This window comes from Hypanus sabinus, chromosome 15 (assembly GCF_030144855.1).
Source record: "Hypanus sabinus isolate sHypSab1 chromosome 15, sHypSab1.hap1, whole genome shotgun sequence".
NCBI classification, from domain to species: Eukaryota; Metazoa; Chordata; class Chondrichthyes; order Myliobatiformes; family Dasyatidae; genus Hypanus; species Hypanus sabinus.
The window spans coordinates 32,373,856-32,388,859 of record NC_082720.1 but is presented as its reverse complement, the minus strand read 5'-3'; the positions used below and the strand labels follow the sequence as shown (position 1 = coordinate 32,388,859).

Here is a 15,004-nt window from a genome sequence, read left to right as displayed (position 1 = left end):
CAGTAGTGTGCCTCAGGGATCTGTTCTGGGATCCCTACTGTTTGTGATTTTTATAAATGATCTGGATGAGGAAGTGGATGGATGGGTTAGTAAGTTTGCTGATGACACAAAGGTTGGGGGCGTTGTGGATAGTGTGGAGGGCTGTCAGAGGTTACAGTGGGACATCAGATAGGATGCAAAACTGGGCTGAGAAGTGGCAGATGGAGTTCAACCCAGATAAGTGTGAGGTGGTTCATTTTGGTAGGTCAAATATGTTGGCAGAATATAGTATTAATGATAAGACTCTTGGCAGTGTGGAGGATCAGAGGGATCTTGGGGTCCGAGTCCATAGGGCACTCAAAGGTGCTGCACAGGTTGACTCTGTGTTTAGTGGGATTGTGTTTAGGAGCCAAGAGGTAATGTTGCAGGTACAGAGGACCCTGGTCAGACCCCACTTCTGTGCTCAGTTCTGGTCGCCTCACTACAGGAAGGATGTGGAAAGGGTGCAGAGGAGATTTACAAGGATGTTGCCTGGATTGGGGAGCACACCTTAAGGGGATAGGTTGAATGAACTCAGCCTTTTTTCCTTACAGCGATGGAGGATGAGAGGTGACTTGATAGATGTATAAGATGAGAGGCATTGATCACGTGGATAGCCAGAGGTGTTTTCCCAGGGCTGAAATGGCTAGTACCAGAGGGCACAGTTTTAAGGTGCTTGGAAGAAGGTATAGAGGAGAGGTCAGGGGTAAGTTTTAAAAAAACACAGAGAGTGGCCAGTGCATGGAATGGGCTACCGGCAACAGTGGTGGAGGTGGATACGATAGGGTTTTTTTAATAGGGTACATGGAGCTCAGAAAAAGAGGGCTATGGGTAACCCTTGGTAATTTCTAAGGAGAGGACATGTTTGGCTCAGCTTTATGGGCCGAAGGGCCTGTACTGTGCTGTAGGGTTTCTGTGTTTCTATTATTTTACCTTGCTTGATCTGAATGTACTGTAATGATCTGATCTGTATACAAGACAAGCTTTTCACTGTACTTTAGCACATATGACAATAATAAACCAATTCCAATATTAGTAATAGTTCTTCCTTGAATTTTTAAATAAATGGCATAACATTGTTACCATACTAAATGACATTACAGACAAAATTGGTATATGGATGCCTATAGAAAAAGCTCATTTGTCGCCAGAATATGGACTGTGATTGTCACACTTGCAAATAAAATCCACATGAAAATAGTTGTGGCGAACAATACCTTGGGGCCTAATTAGTTAACAGTATTAAAACTTGCAAGCTCAATATTCATTTCGAACAATTTCTTAAACATGTACTCCATATTTTAATAAATTCTTAATTGCATTCCATTCATGATTAAGAATGGATAAACCTTTGTAGAATGCCTTATTTTCTTGAGAACAGTTATTAATTCTTGACTGTTTTAGGAGTCTCAAACTGGAAGTTAGCCTCACTCGATTAAGTAACAATCTGAAATACTCCTAAAAGTTAGCAATGAAGTCTCAAAAAATCCCACAATCTTTTTGAATTCAAGCATATTTTCTTCAATTTCTTTGCTGAGCTTTTTGTTATAGTAAAGGGACAGTGCTAGACGGTTCTTTTTCTGATTGCAGCTCTGTCTCCAGTCGCATTCTATGCTGATCAGTGCTGGTTCCTCTGTTGTCAGAAATTTTTTGTTAATGGTTTGGTGAAAATGTCAGTGATCTAATTAGTAAACTTGCAGATCAAACCAAAATAAGTAAGAGTTGTGGGCAGTGAGGAATGCTGTCTAAGGGTACAGCAGAGACATAGAATGGAAACTTGATTGGAAAAAATGGCAGTTTGAACTTAAGATATTACCATCATGCTCTTCAACCAAAGGGGATAACCACTCAACTTTACTTGCTCCATCATCGAAAGGTTCCCCACAAATTATGGACTCACTTTCAAAGAGTCTTCATCTCATTTTCTCAATATTTATTGCTTTCCTATTATTATTCTTTCTTTCTTTTAGTACTTACAGTTTGTTGCCTTTTGCATTCTAGTTGAACACCCAAATTGGCGTGTATTTTCATCAATTCTGTTATAGTTATTAAGCTATAGATTTGAGTATGCCTACAAGAAAATGAATCTCTTGTGTTGGATATGCTGATGTACACTTCAATGGTATATCATATACACCTGAAATTCTTACTCTTTGCAAGCATCCACAAAAAAAGAAAACCTCCAAAGAATGGATGACAGAAAAACATTAGAATTTCAAAGCCCCCCACCCCTTCCCATGCACAAGCATCAACCCGTCTCCTCTCCCTCTACCCACTTATTCTAGCAGGAAGCATCAGTGCCCACCACTCAAGTAAGCAACAGCAAAGCCCCCAAAGAACCCATGATCTGCAGTCCAACAAAAAATACAGTCCATAACCCAGCATTTCCACATGCTTTGAAAATACATTTACAAAACAAGCATTGCTGATGCCTTACCGGGAAAGTCAAATGCAAGAGGAAAATATCAAGTACATGGCAGGATCCTTTGGAGCAGCATTGATTTACAATGCAGCTTTGGAACTCCAGTTCATAGCAAGAGTGGGTAGGGTAGTAAAGAAGGCTATGGCATATTTGATTTCATTTGAGATACTAGGTATAAAAGTTGGGAATTCATGCTGCAGCTGCATAAAACTTTGATTAGGCCACATTTGGAGCATTGTGTACAGTTCTAGTTGCCACACTGCAGGGAGCATGTGGTGGTTTTAAAGGGTGCAGAACTGGATATGGCCTGGATCAGAAAGTATTACTAGAAGGAGCAGCCGTTTAAATTTAGATTGTTTCTTCTTCAGTGGCTGAGGGGTTGATCTAGTAGCAGCATATAAACATTGAGAGGCATACACGAGGAAATCTGCATATGCTGGGAATTCAAACAACACCACACACAAAATGCTGGTGGAACACAGTAGGCCAGGCAGCAACTATAAGGAGAAGCACTGTCGATGTTTCCAGCCGAGACCCTTCGTCAGGACATAGGTAGGCATAGGAGATTGAGAGGCATAGGTAGGATAGATACCCAGAGTCTTTTTACAAGTGCAGAAATATCATATATGAAAGAGCATAGGTTTAAGATGAGGGGAAAGTTAATTACTTGCAGGGAAGCTTTTTTTTTAAAAAAGCACAAAGAGGTAGGTGCTTGGAAGATATTGCCAGGTGAGACACAGAAGCAGAGACAATAGTAATGATCAAGAGACATTTAGACGTACACATGAACAGTCAAGGAACAGAGAGATAAGCACCACGTGCAGGCAGATGGGATTAGTTTTGATTGGCATCATGGTTAGCCCAAACATGGTGGAATGAAGGGCCAGCTCAGGTTCTGACCCGTATACACAAAGCTAAGCAATTATACAAATTCTGGAATAATTTGATTGAAAGAAATCCTCATCCAATTTAAAGGTGAGTTGTGCACTGAGAGCTTTGACTAAATGGTAGAAGAGTTTAAACAGGTATTAAAATAGGAGAGGAACTTCAGATGCATAAAGTCTTCACCTGCTAGTATTGTTTAACACAAATTTAAGGCCATTATTTCTTTAAAAAAAACTAGCTTGTTTAAACTACTTTTACAAAATTTCTTTTTATAGTGGATCTCAGTTTCAACAGTCTTCCCTACTCCCCTAACACAGATTTTAAGTTGCATTCCTAATGTATTTTGAGTCTGAAAATTGTAGCATGTGTGTACATTATTTTCCATTACTTCACATAAATAAACTGATTGTTTAATTTCACATTTTTTCTGCTTTATATTGACAGAAATATTCAGAAATAGTTTAAAATGGAGAGACAAACAAGGGTATAACAATTAAGTACATTTTTAAATCAAATGAATCAAAAAGATATGTTAACTGATGTTCTAAGCTAGTGTTTAGAACAGGGGTGGGCAAACTTGTTGATTTGAGGGCCACAAAGGGTTCTAAAATTTGACAGGGGGGCCGGACCAGGAGCAGATGGACGGAGTGTTTTGGTGATACACCTCATGAGAAAATAAAATATCATGGGATATGTAGAAAACATGTGCTTTGATTTCAATTGAAAATGAACAAATGCATTACAACAAAATATCTGTCTTTGAAGTTCCATGGTATTTAGCTATTTATTGAAATGTCTTTTAAAACACTGAAAATTAAATGAATAAAATACAGCTTTTTTTAATAGTAACAGTTATTATTTTAAAGCACTGAAAATTCTGTTATCCTTCAAGATATTATCATCATCACTCTCCTCCTGACTGTCTTTATTTCAAAAACGGTAGGAGATGCAGGTCTACTTGTCCTGCTCCTTCTTATTCAATTGTCCCCTGTGCCAAAACTCAACAACGACCCGCACAATGACAGAACAGTGAGAGCGTGCCAATATGCGGAGCTCTGTGCTCGCAAATCCCCGCAGGCTATCTCCCTTAGCCGGAACGCTGGCTAATTGTGAGCCGGTTCAGATGTGCCAGGAAATGGGTCGCCACAAGGTCACAAAGTAAAGCGCAAATGTGGAGTAATACGCTGCACCTCAATAAAGGCCAATGTATATAGAGTGCGTCATCTATTGGGAAGACGCCAGAAATGCGGGGAAAAAACGTTAACAAGGTTTATTAATATAATTTCATCAAGTTCTGCGGGCCGGATTAAAAAGCTTAACGGGCCGCATATGGCCCGCGGGCTGTAGTTTGCCCATGCCTGGATTAGAACCTTAGTCACACCAGAATCATTTCTTCAGACAATAACAAAGGAGTTGCTGGTCTTTTCTTATTAGTATCATTTTTATATGGATGTAAGAATTTTCACTAAATGTTGCATATAAACGCAAGGATAAAATAAGAAACACAGTAGCAACCAACTCTTGGTCCATTAAAAACAGACCAGTTGACTTTGATGCATGAGGAATTCAAAGTAATACTGAATTTTGCAACTACACCAAGTTATGTGTGTAATATTACACTGACTTGTCTTTGTCTTTCACCAACACCCAAGCCTATTCTGCTTTGTTAGGTATTCATGCTCCCCTCAAATAAACAAACTGCTTGAAACAGTCACAAATGTGCTGGGTCTTGCATATGATCTACCACCCCCACTGCTGCCATTTCTCTAACAGTATCAACTCCATTTATTAATCATTGTATGTCTGCATTTGATTGCTGAGTTATTTTTGAATATGTAATCACATCTTTCCTTGTTCTGTTGCTTATAAGCTATTTGTCTACACTTTCAACTTTACTAAAAGTTTGGTCTGTGGAAGTTTGGAATTCAGCAGAGATTAAACAAATGACATGTGTGTAACAGTTTCGTTCACCTGAGACAATTACTTGGAAGAGATATTGGAGTAGGTGTCAAGGGCTACAGACAATAGTTTCAGTGTTAAACAGAAAAATAAAACAATATTACAGCAGTTTAGCAGTTTAAAAATATATTTAGCAGAGGAAAAGTGGAGTTCAGTGACTTGATCATATACATTAATGCTGACTTCCCTTCACTTTTCCTCCAGTCTCCAAATACATCCAAAATGTGAAAATGAAGAATTGTAGATGAAAGAGCAAGAAATAGCTTGTCGGGATCTTGAGGCAATAAATGAGACAAAAGGGGAACAAAAGGGTAATCCGACAGTTATATTATAGACAAAACTCACTGAGAAAGAATGATGTGGCCAGCAACTTCCAGGGATTCAGACAGACTACAGAGGATTATTGTAGCAAAGAACTGTGTCATTTGTAAAACTATTTAGACACAATTCAGAGAAGCAGCAGGAACATATGGGGAGATTTAAAAAAAGAGGCAATGTGGTGAAGCTGCTTGAAAAAGTATTTGCAAGCATAAAGTACAGGAAAAAGTTAGGAACAAACAAGATCAAGGGAGAAAAAGCTGACATGAGAAGGCACAAAGAAAATGGGAGAATGTAAACCTAAGAAAGATGCACATTTGAATGAATGAGCTAAGGGAAGGGCATGGGCAAAAATGGACAGGAAACAGCGAGGATAGCCGATCTGACAGCATCACATTTACAAACATTAAGTTTTGGGCAGTTTTTGGCTTGAAGGTTGAAAGAGGAAGAATATCTCAAATACTTAGGTGAATTTGGGAGTGCTATATACAATCAGAGTTATAAAGTGACAGAAATTATATGACACAACAGATCACCATTTACCATTAGCAGATTAATAATTTAAATTTTTATTTATGTATATAAATAACATTCCTCTGCAAATAAAGACGACAAATCTTTGTTAAAAGCAAGATCTTTAAATGGCAGCTGCAACTTATCACACCCAGCCTATACACTAAAACGCTTAACCGCACAGTATCGTGGATTACATATTTTAGACAGCATATCATAACTCACATTTAAAATTTTCATCTGTAACACAATCTTGTTGCTTACATTAAAGCAATGCTCAATAAGTTGTCATCTCTGTGCTGTGAAAATTATGTTTTGGTGACACTGTACACAAACTTTAAATGGAATCTGAGAAGTTCTTGGAAAACAGCTAATGTTATTACTGGAAAGAGGTGGTGTTAAATGGAGAAGAACCCATATATAGAAGAAACACAGATAGGAATGTGTAAACCAATTCAAATTGGCTGAAACCTTTCACTTACTCTCACAATTGTACTCAAGAGCTGGAAAAGTCACTCAAAACTGGACTGCCTCAGGAAAAAACTAGAATTGTAACTTTGAAAATCCATTTATGCAAGAGTTCAAAAAGATTTATTAAGCAAAAGGAAAAAAAAACTTTAAAAGAGTGCACGTCATCAATTTTACCATGTGGCGATTATTTTGGTTTGAATACCTAAGAAATTAAGTATTTAACAAATCCAATATACAAGTACTTGCTATTAATGAAAATAAAGTAATTAAAGAAAAAGGACAATTAATAAGTACAGCAGTAGGGATCAGGTGAAGAGTGAGGCAGAATTCAATGCCATAATTAAACGTACTTGCTTTCAGAATACTGTGGCCATCAAGAAAATAGAAAACAAAGAAAGATAGGGAAGATGATGGCAGTGCAAGGTTCCCTGCCCTCATTCTAACATCTTGCCAAAGGAGTGAGAATGTCTTGTCTGGCTGCATCATTGTGTGATATGGAAGCTGCAAGTCACTGAACTGCAGGACCACAAAGATGAAAGTAAAAAAAATTAGAAACCAAAATAATCACTAAGATCGTCGGGATCTACTCTCCTCCCTCCCCCCCCCCCCCACCATTTATGACATTTACCAGAAGCATTGTATATGAAGGGCCAGAAGCATTAGAGAGGACCCCTACCACCCAACTCACAATCTTTTTCACCCATTACTATCAGAAAGGAAGTACAGAAGCATCAGGACTTGGACTGTCAGACTGATTAACAGCTTCTTCCTCACTGAGGTCTTGTTACTAGGACAGTGAGTTGTTTAGTGTTTACCCGTACTGCACACTTCACATGCATTTTGAATTATATTTTATTAATTTATTTATAGTAACATTTATGTGCTGTGTGTGATATATGTATGTGGGTGCACCGTGAATCTGGAGGAACAATGTTTCGTTTGGTTGTACAAATGACAATCAATGCCTGCAACGCCACTGGCATTTAGGGCAGCAATGATAGTCCTCTATCTCTGTTTGCAGATATAGGATTCTTTGTTGCTATTTCCATTAAGATTTTTTTTTGGATCAGTCAGGGCCGTTAGCCCCGAACTGAACCCCCAAACCTGGAGGACCGGTGGACCACTCTTAGTCCGGCCTCTACCCTTTGATCTGTTGTATACATGTAGTCAGATTATAATAAACTTGAAAAAGTTGCTCCCTCATCAGAATTTTACACTGGCCATTTTATAACTTCGTTAATGCATTTAGTGAACTGCCAATTAATGAATTGGCTAACTGCAAGATTAGTGAAATGCTATTTCATGAAAGGAGCATTACGCTGTCAACTGTTTATTCATTTCCACAGATGCTGCCTGACCTGCTGATTTCCTCCAACATTTCCCTGGATTTCCATTATCTGCAAAAACTCTCATATTTATGCATTACATTATTATTCCACAATTAAAGTTGGTCTTATACTTCAGTATTCTAGTCTGATTGCAAAAGTAACCTCCTTACCAATTGAAGGACGCCAGAACAAAGTCAAACAACACAGCAGAAAGACAAGTTGAGAACTGAACTGCAATGAAGTATATGAAATATACTGAAAACTACACTCATGGGATTCACTACTAGATAAGAAACATAAATGAAACTTTAGGCATAAAACATAATAGAATTATGCAAAATGGTAACTAACTGCAGGCAAGAATAATGTGGACTAATCCTTTTATTGTTCTCAAAAAATAATATTAGTATTTTGATAATAAAATAATGATTACAAGGAAGGTTTAATCTTTTAAGGTGGCAAAATTAGGTGGAGTTCAAACCCTTTTCCAAAACCAAAACAGGTAACTTAGATTGATGCTTCAATGTTGTACTGATAAAAGAGCCGTAATATCAGAGATAGTGTATTTTCAACACACAGCTTAAACCAAGCCTCGCTTTCCTCAGACAGAGAAAACAACCAGCCTGTCAGGCCAATGTGGACAAGATTTTTCCCCTCTCACAACAATCAAAACCAGTAAATCATTTAGGTTGTTTTATGGGTTGGATTCGGCTGCACTGTTATTTTGCTCCCCATGAGTGTGAGAGTGACTGTATTACCAGAGTTTCTTTTAAAGCAAGTGACACTAACTGGTTCTTGTTGTACTTTGTTCTTTCCACAGCACATGCTATCCTACAAAGTGAATTTTCAAACTGAACAAAGATATTTAACACTTTGTCATGCATAGGCATAAACTGCCCACTTAGCTTGGCTGCATTCTGCTACCAAATATGACTAAAATGTAAAATTTTTAACAGTCAGTATTTATTTTGATCAAATCAGAATGATGGTGGGCTTAGACTAAGAAAGTGGTGCAAAGGAGTATACATACGAAAGAGAATATTTGTCTACATGCTAGAACTACAAGGTAGGGCTAACATGAAAGAACAGAATCTCTGGAATGAGTACATTTAGCATTTGAGAAGATACCCAACGTAAGGCAAAATACTCCATGACCAAAAATGCTCAAAAACATCAAAAGAAAAAGATAAAAACTGATTAACTGTGTAGAGGAGAAATGAAGACACTTTTACAAAGGCAGAGCTAAAAAAAACAAGCTAACAGCAGCATAAGTTTGCAAAAATTCAATACAACAACAGGTCTCACTAACATCACAATATCACCCCGATAATCATTTAAAGTTTGGAGTTTATTTTAAACTGCTAGTAAATGGAGTACTGAATAGTGCAGCTATTAGAATAAGCATCTTTCACACTTAATTATAGTTTAGATTAAAAAAGCATCACCTTTAAAGTATGATTAAAATTGGTATTACATTGAATTATATAATTTATTCTAATGCACCATTTATCAGGGATCTGTTAGCAATATTAGAAGTTTACTCATGCAATTAGAGCCCATTACATTTCCTCCATATTTCATATGTTTAATACAAACAAGGTGAAAACTGTACATTATCATCATTAGCTCAAATTTTGATCACACAATTTAACAAATAACAATTTAACAGGTGGGATCTGAACCAAATGAATTTCTAAGGGTTTATGTAAACAAATCATTACATACTGCATGAGGAATAAACCAATTAAATTATTCAACATCTAGTGTCTCCACCATTTCCTTAACTGAAAGCACACCAAGAAAGTGTGGAAATGCAACATACACAAAGCAGAAAGCTAAATAACTCAAAAGGAAAAACATTCAGGATTTATACCATACTCCTATTCCTCTCAAGATACATGCCATTATTAATGGCTAGCTCCAGTGTATGTCAGTATGTCCCCAACATCTGTGCCTGTTTATTGCACGGAGGTCAACTTCAGGTACTGAAAATATTGCTCTGCCCTGAAGTCAATCAGACCAAATGTCTGTAAACTACTGGAGACATACACAGCGTGTCTGTATTTTAGCTTTATACCACATCTAGAACAGCCCTGTTCTTTTGCGTGTGGTGGCTGACATTCACTGAATAGCTAAGATGATCATTTTTTGAAATCGCCAAAATTTAAAGTAATATCTAATATGCATATAATTTCGAGCTGCCTATTCATTTCTGAGTTAACTAACTAGAAACAAGTCATTACTACTTAAGATTGGCTATCCTACAGATGAGGGAAAAAGTAAAGGGTACCGAGAGGAGACATTGAGCAGGATCTAAGTTATTAGTTCACAGCTACTTCCATCTGTGATCAGCAGCACAGTAGCAGTGAGACTTTTAATACATTAAATGACTGGCATGAAATTTATGAAATATAAAAATGATGGCCCAGCAGCAATTCATTAAATCACATGATTCATAACTTTCAGCAGAAAATTATTCTTATTTGAAAAAAAAAACGAAGATGATAAATCACAAGTTTTCAATGGCAAGTAATTAATCGGAACATTGTTGACTTCATCTCTTACAAAATAACACAGGAAAATGACATCTAAGTTAAGATGAACCATGACAAGACATGCTCTATCCAATTTTCCATTTGGTAGTACTTCAGTAGGAAATGAGCACAAGTGCTTCAGAATATACAAAGACATTTAAAATGTTATTTACATGTGTAAAGCAAGGGGTGATTGGGTCCAGTTTCAAATCAATTGCATTCAATTCAAATGTGGCATAATTAAAATAGTAAAAATAATTACAGGCCATTATTAATGATCTGCTAAAGTCAGTGCCACCACATTAAAACTTATTGCCAGTAGAGCCTCACTTACCAGAACTCCAGCACACTCTAATACCACGTGTATTTTGGCAGAAACGTGAAACTACACAGAATTAAGTCTTCTCCCTAGAAAGAAAGAATACAAAAGCATATACAAGGAGTTTAGTTAGTCTTGTACCTTTTGTAGTAAAATTTATAATTATTTGAACCTTCTAACTACATTCCTAAATAGTTACAAATTTTAAAACTGCAAAATGTACAAAGCCATATTTTCCACTGGGCTAAAATATTGAACCCTTTCGCTTAATGCCCAAAATAGAGTAAGCGGTATCAAATGAAATGGGGGGCATTCTGATAGAGAAGGCTCTGGTTTTATATAGCGAATTTCCAAGTGCACACACCAAAATTGATAAAATAGTAATGCAGATGCTCAGGCCCCATTGACTTATTAAACTTTGATTGGAGAGCCAGAATTGAAAGTGATCACATGATCCCTGAATATAATCTTGCCTGCTTTTATGGAGCAGATCTTTACAATAGCAAACAGAATATTGGAAAATACTAAGTTTTTTCCTTGTAATAAAATAATAGCCCAAAAGAAATTTGTCTCAAGTTCCCAGCACGAAATAGCTGTCGAGGTTATCTGTCAAAGTTAACAGAACTAAATACCAGGAAGGCAGTATAATTGAGCAGTTGATACTCAAGTGATGGAAGATGATCGACCTGGAATAGCCTTCTCCATAAATGCTGCTTGCCCTGCTGAGTATTTCCAGCAGTTTTGATTTATTTCAGATTTCCAACTTTGGACAGTTTTTGCTCTCATAGCAAAAGGATTTTGTATTCCTGTGACTTTGTAAGGCTTTGGTTTGTCCATTTTTGAAACACAGTGAGCAGTTTTGGGCCCCATTTCTCAGAGAAGTTCACAAGAAAGATCTCAGGAATGAAGGATTAATTCTTGAGGAGTAGTTAATGGTTCTAGCTTGTACTCGCTGGTGTTTAGAAGAATGAAGGGGGGATCTTAGTGAAAAATATCAAATATTGAAAGGCCTAGAGAGGTGCCAAACCTGGGATGCACAGATCCCTTGCTTAATGGTATTGGTCCATATCATAAAAGAATGGATGTGGAAAGGATGTTTCCTATGGTGGGGGGAGTCAAAAGACTACACAGTACAGCCTCAGCATCCAAGAACATCACTTTAGAAAAGATCAGGAGGAATTTCTTTAGACAGAGGGAGGTGAATTTATGGAATTCAATGCCACAGACAGCTGTGGAAGCCAAGTCATTAGATATATTTAAAGCAGAAGTTGATGGGTTCCTGATTTATAAAGGTATCAAAGGTTACAGGGAGAAGGTAAGAGAATAGGGTTGAGGAGAATAATAAATCAACTATAACAGGATGGCGTAGTCTCAATGTGCTGTATGGCCCAATTCTGCCTCTACGTCAAATGCTTTCAAAGCAAGTCAAATATTTGGAATCAGTTGTTAATAGGTTAGGGATTGACAATCAAAAACAAGCAGAATGTAATAAATAATGAGTTGAAATTGACGAGCTCAGCATGGGAGCACAAAGCAGCACCAGTGTCAATGTAGCACAGGAAGAGATGGGGAGCATTATAAGGGAAAGCTTGAAACATGGACTGTTCTATGTAGCCAATGAAACAGAAGCATTGTTGAGAAAGAAGTGGGAAGCTTTAAAGCCTTCTTGATGGGGGATAAAAGTGTGCGGGCACTGGACATTCATGGTGAAAATCAGACAGTCAAGGCCAGGGAACTGAAAATTGTTGAGGAAATGGGACAGCATGTGGACTGTTGCTGATCCATTTTGTACTTTTTTTTAAAAAGGATTTGATATATGTCAAACATGAGGAAATCTGCAGATACTGGAAATTCAAACAAAGCACACAAAATGCTGGTGGAACACCAAGGCAGCATCTATAGGGAGAAGCACTGTCGACGTTTCGGGCCGAGACCCTTCATCAGGACTGATATATGTCAAATTTGGATACTCCAGAAAAAATATACTGGCTACATTCAATTGAATAAACGATGTGATGTTTTCTTATTCTGCATCTCCAAGAGATTTTCCTGCTTGTAAACAGAAAATTAATTTTTCCCCCACAAATCAAAGATCAATCACCTGTTATAGGCATGGGAGGACAAATCATTCATCAACTCTATGCAATTATGCTACTGATTTCACACTTACAGCAAATGGTAGAAAAACAGTGAAGGACCAACCCAATCTGAAGAATTAAATGAAACAATCTCAAACAAGTGACATCAAGAATTTTAGTTTAACCAATTGGGGGCGGGTGGGGAGAAAAGTAGAATCAATGGTTGAAATTCAGTATCTAAAACCGCAGTAGCAAGTGGGGACGATCTCCTCCTTGATGTCTTCAATAGAACCACAGAACCCAGATTACTGTAACGATTATTTTCGTGTCGGCTTTTTAAACAGGATCATTAAAAGGACGCACGTTATCCTTGGCGGGGTGCGGTTACACAATAGACTGGAGAGGGGCGCCGGCGGCTGACAAACTTTTTATTTATCGGGGAGGGGAACGCTGCCTGGAAGGCCGCGTATTCCACCGCCCTCCTCTCCCACTCCCCCCTCATCCCCACCCCCATGTGGCGGGGACCGACTGAGAAAGACGTGCGGACAGGATGCGACGCCACACACTGACCCCTAGCGCCCAGCCCGGCGACCCCAGCCCACCGCCACGCAAATCCCAGGCAGTTTTAATCCCGACACGGCCCGGGACACGGTGGGGGGGGGAGGACAACCACACCTCCACCAGTCGGCCGGCCGCCAACCGAGACCCTTACCTCCCGACGCCTCCCCCCCCAGCAGGGCGCATCGAACCACCGGCTGTCCGCTGCGCCGCTCCTCACCCCTCCCCCTCCCCCTCCCCGATCAAAGGCCTGAGGGCTGACAGGCGGGCGCTGAGCGCCGCCGGGCCGGGCCTGGCTCCCCCCGCCCCCGTCATTCACCAGCAGTGCGGCGGCGGCGGCTCCCTCCCTCTGTCGGCCTCGCTGCCTCCTCCGGCTCGTGTCCGTCCCGAACGCGCGGATCCGTGAATCGTGCAGCACGGCGGGGGGAGAGTCGTCTGGCACTACACGTCACAATGCACTGGACTCGTCAGCCAACAGAACGGCGCGGTGAGACTGCCGGACGACCCACCCACCCCGTGAACATTCCAGCGGGCGAGGCACGTGAGGGGCGGCAGTCCGCCTGCGGGAGAGTTGCGGGGCGAATTCCCCCGGACACCGGGACAAAGGGACCCCAAGCCTTTTACACGGGATATATCACAATGCAAAATTCCAGATGGTCGGTGCACTGGTTTCTCACAGTAGTGTACAATATGCATGCTACGAAGGAACGAACACGTTTGATGATTTGATTTTACATCGAATGCAATAAATCATAACTATTTTAGAAGGGTTAGGGTTTCGAGGAAAAAAACAAGTTACTGTAGATTATTCATTTCAACTTCCTGGGAAACGACAAAAAAATTCCACTTAAAATAATAGAACTTAAGGTGTAATTGTATAATACCCAATATTTACTCTTGGGTACATAAAGTTAATACCTCAATTTAGGGTAATTGGTTAAAAACCCGCAGTTGCTGGAAATCTTATATAGGTTCTGGACATATTCAATAGGGCAGGGAAACAACGCTAATATTTCAGGTTGACACATTAGGATAATTTGTTGTACTTTCCAAACATTTTAACGGTAATTACTAATCCCGCTTCATCATTACAACCACAATCAAGCCATTCGGAATCAGTTCTAGTATCACTGGCGTATCCTCGTAAAACTAGTAGTTTTGTCACAGTAGTGCAGTGCAATACATAAATACTATAAATTACAATCTAATTGTGGAGGCAAAGAAGCAGTTCCTGAATGTGTGTCTTTACACTCCTATAAATCCTCCTGGATGTTAGCAATGAGAAGAGGGCATGTTCTGGGTGATGAGGGTCCTTCATGATGGATGCTGCCTTTTTGAGGCATCACCTTTTGAAACCGTCCTCAGTGCTGGGGAGTGCCTCTGACAGAGCTGGCTGAGCTTTTTCCCATCTTGTGCAGGGGCCCCTCCAACCAGACGGTGATGCAACTAGTTAAAATGCTCTACACAGTACATCTGTAGAAATTTGCTAGAGTAGTGACATCAAATCTCCTCAACCTCCGAATAAAGTACTGTATAGCTGCTATCACATCTTCTTTGTAATTAGACCATCAGACAGAGGAGCAGAATTAGGCTATTCAGCC

The 15,004-nt window shown here is 39.3% G+C and overlaps 1 protein-coding gene across 1 annotated transcript in view; it reads right to left on the bottom strand.

Moving 5' to 3' along the window:
- The window catches only part of LOC132405405 (uncharacterized protein KIAA0232-like), a 51,739-nt gene extending 37,866 nt beyond the window's left edge, over nt 1-13,873 (bottom strand). The window contains exons 1-2 of the mRNA XM_059990173.1: nt 13,723-13,873; nt 10,783-10,856 (exon numbers count right to left, since the gene is read on the bottom strand). The gene's annotated coding sequence lies outside the window, so the exon portion shown is untranslated. The remainder of the gene's footprint in view (nt 1-10,782; nt 10,857-13,722) is intronic.
- Between the last annotated feature and the right edge of the window lie 1,131 nt (nt 13,874-15,004).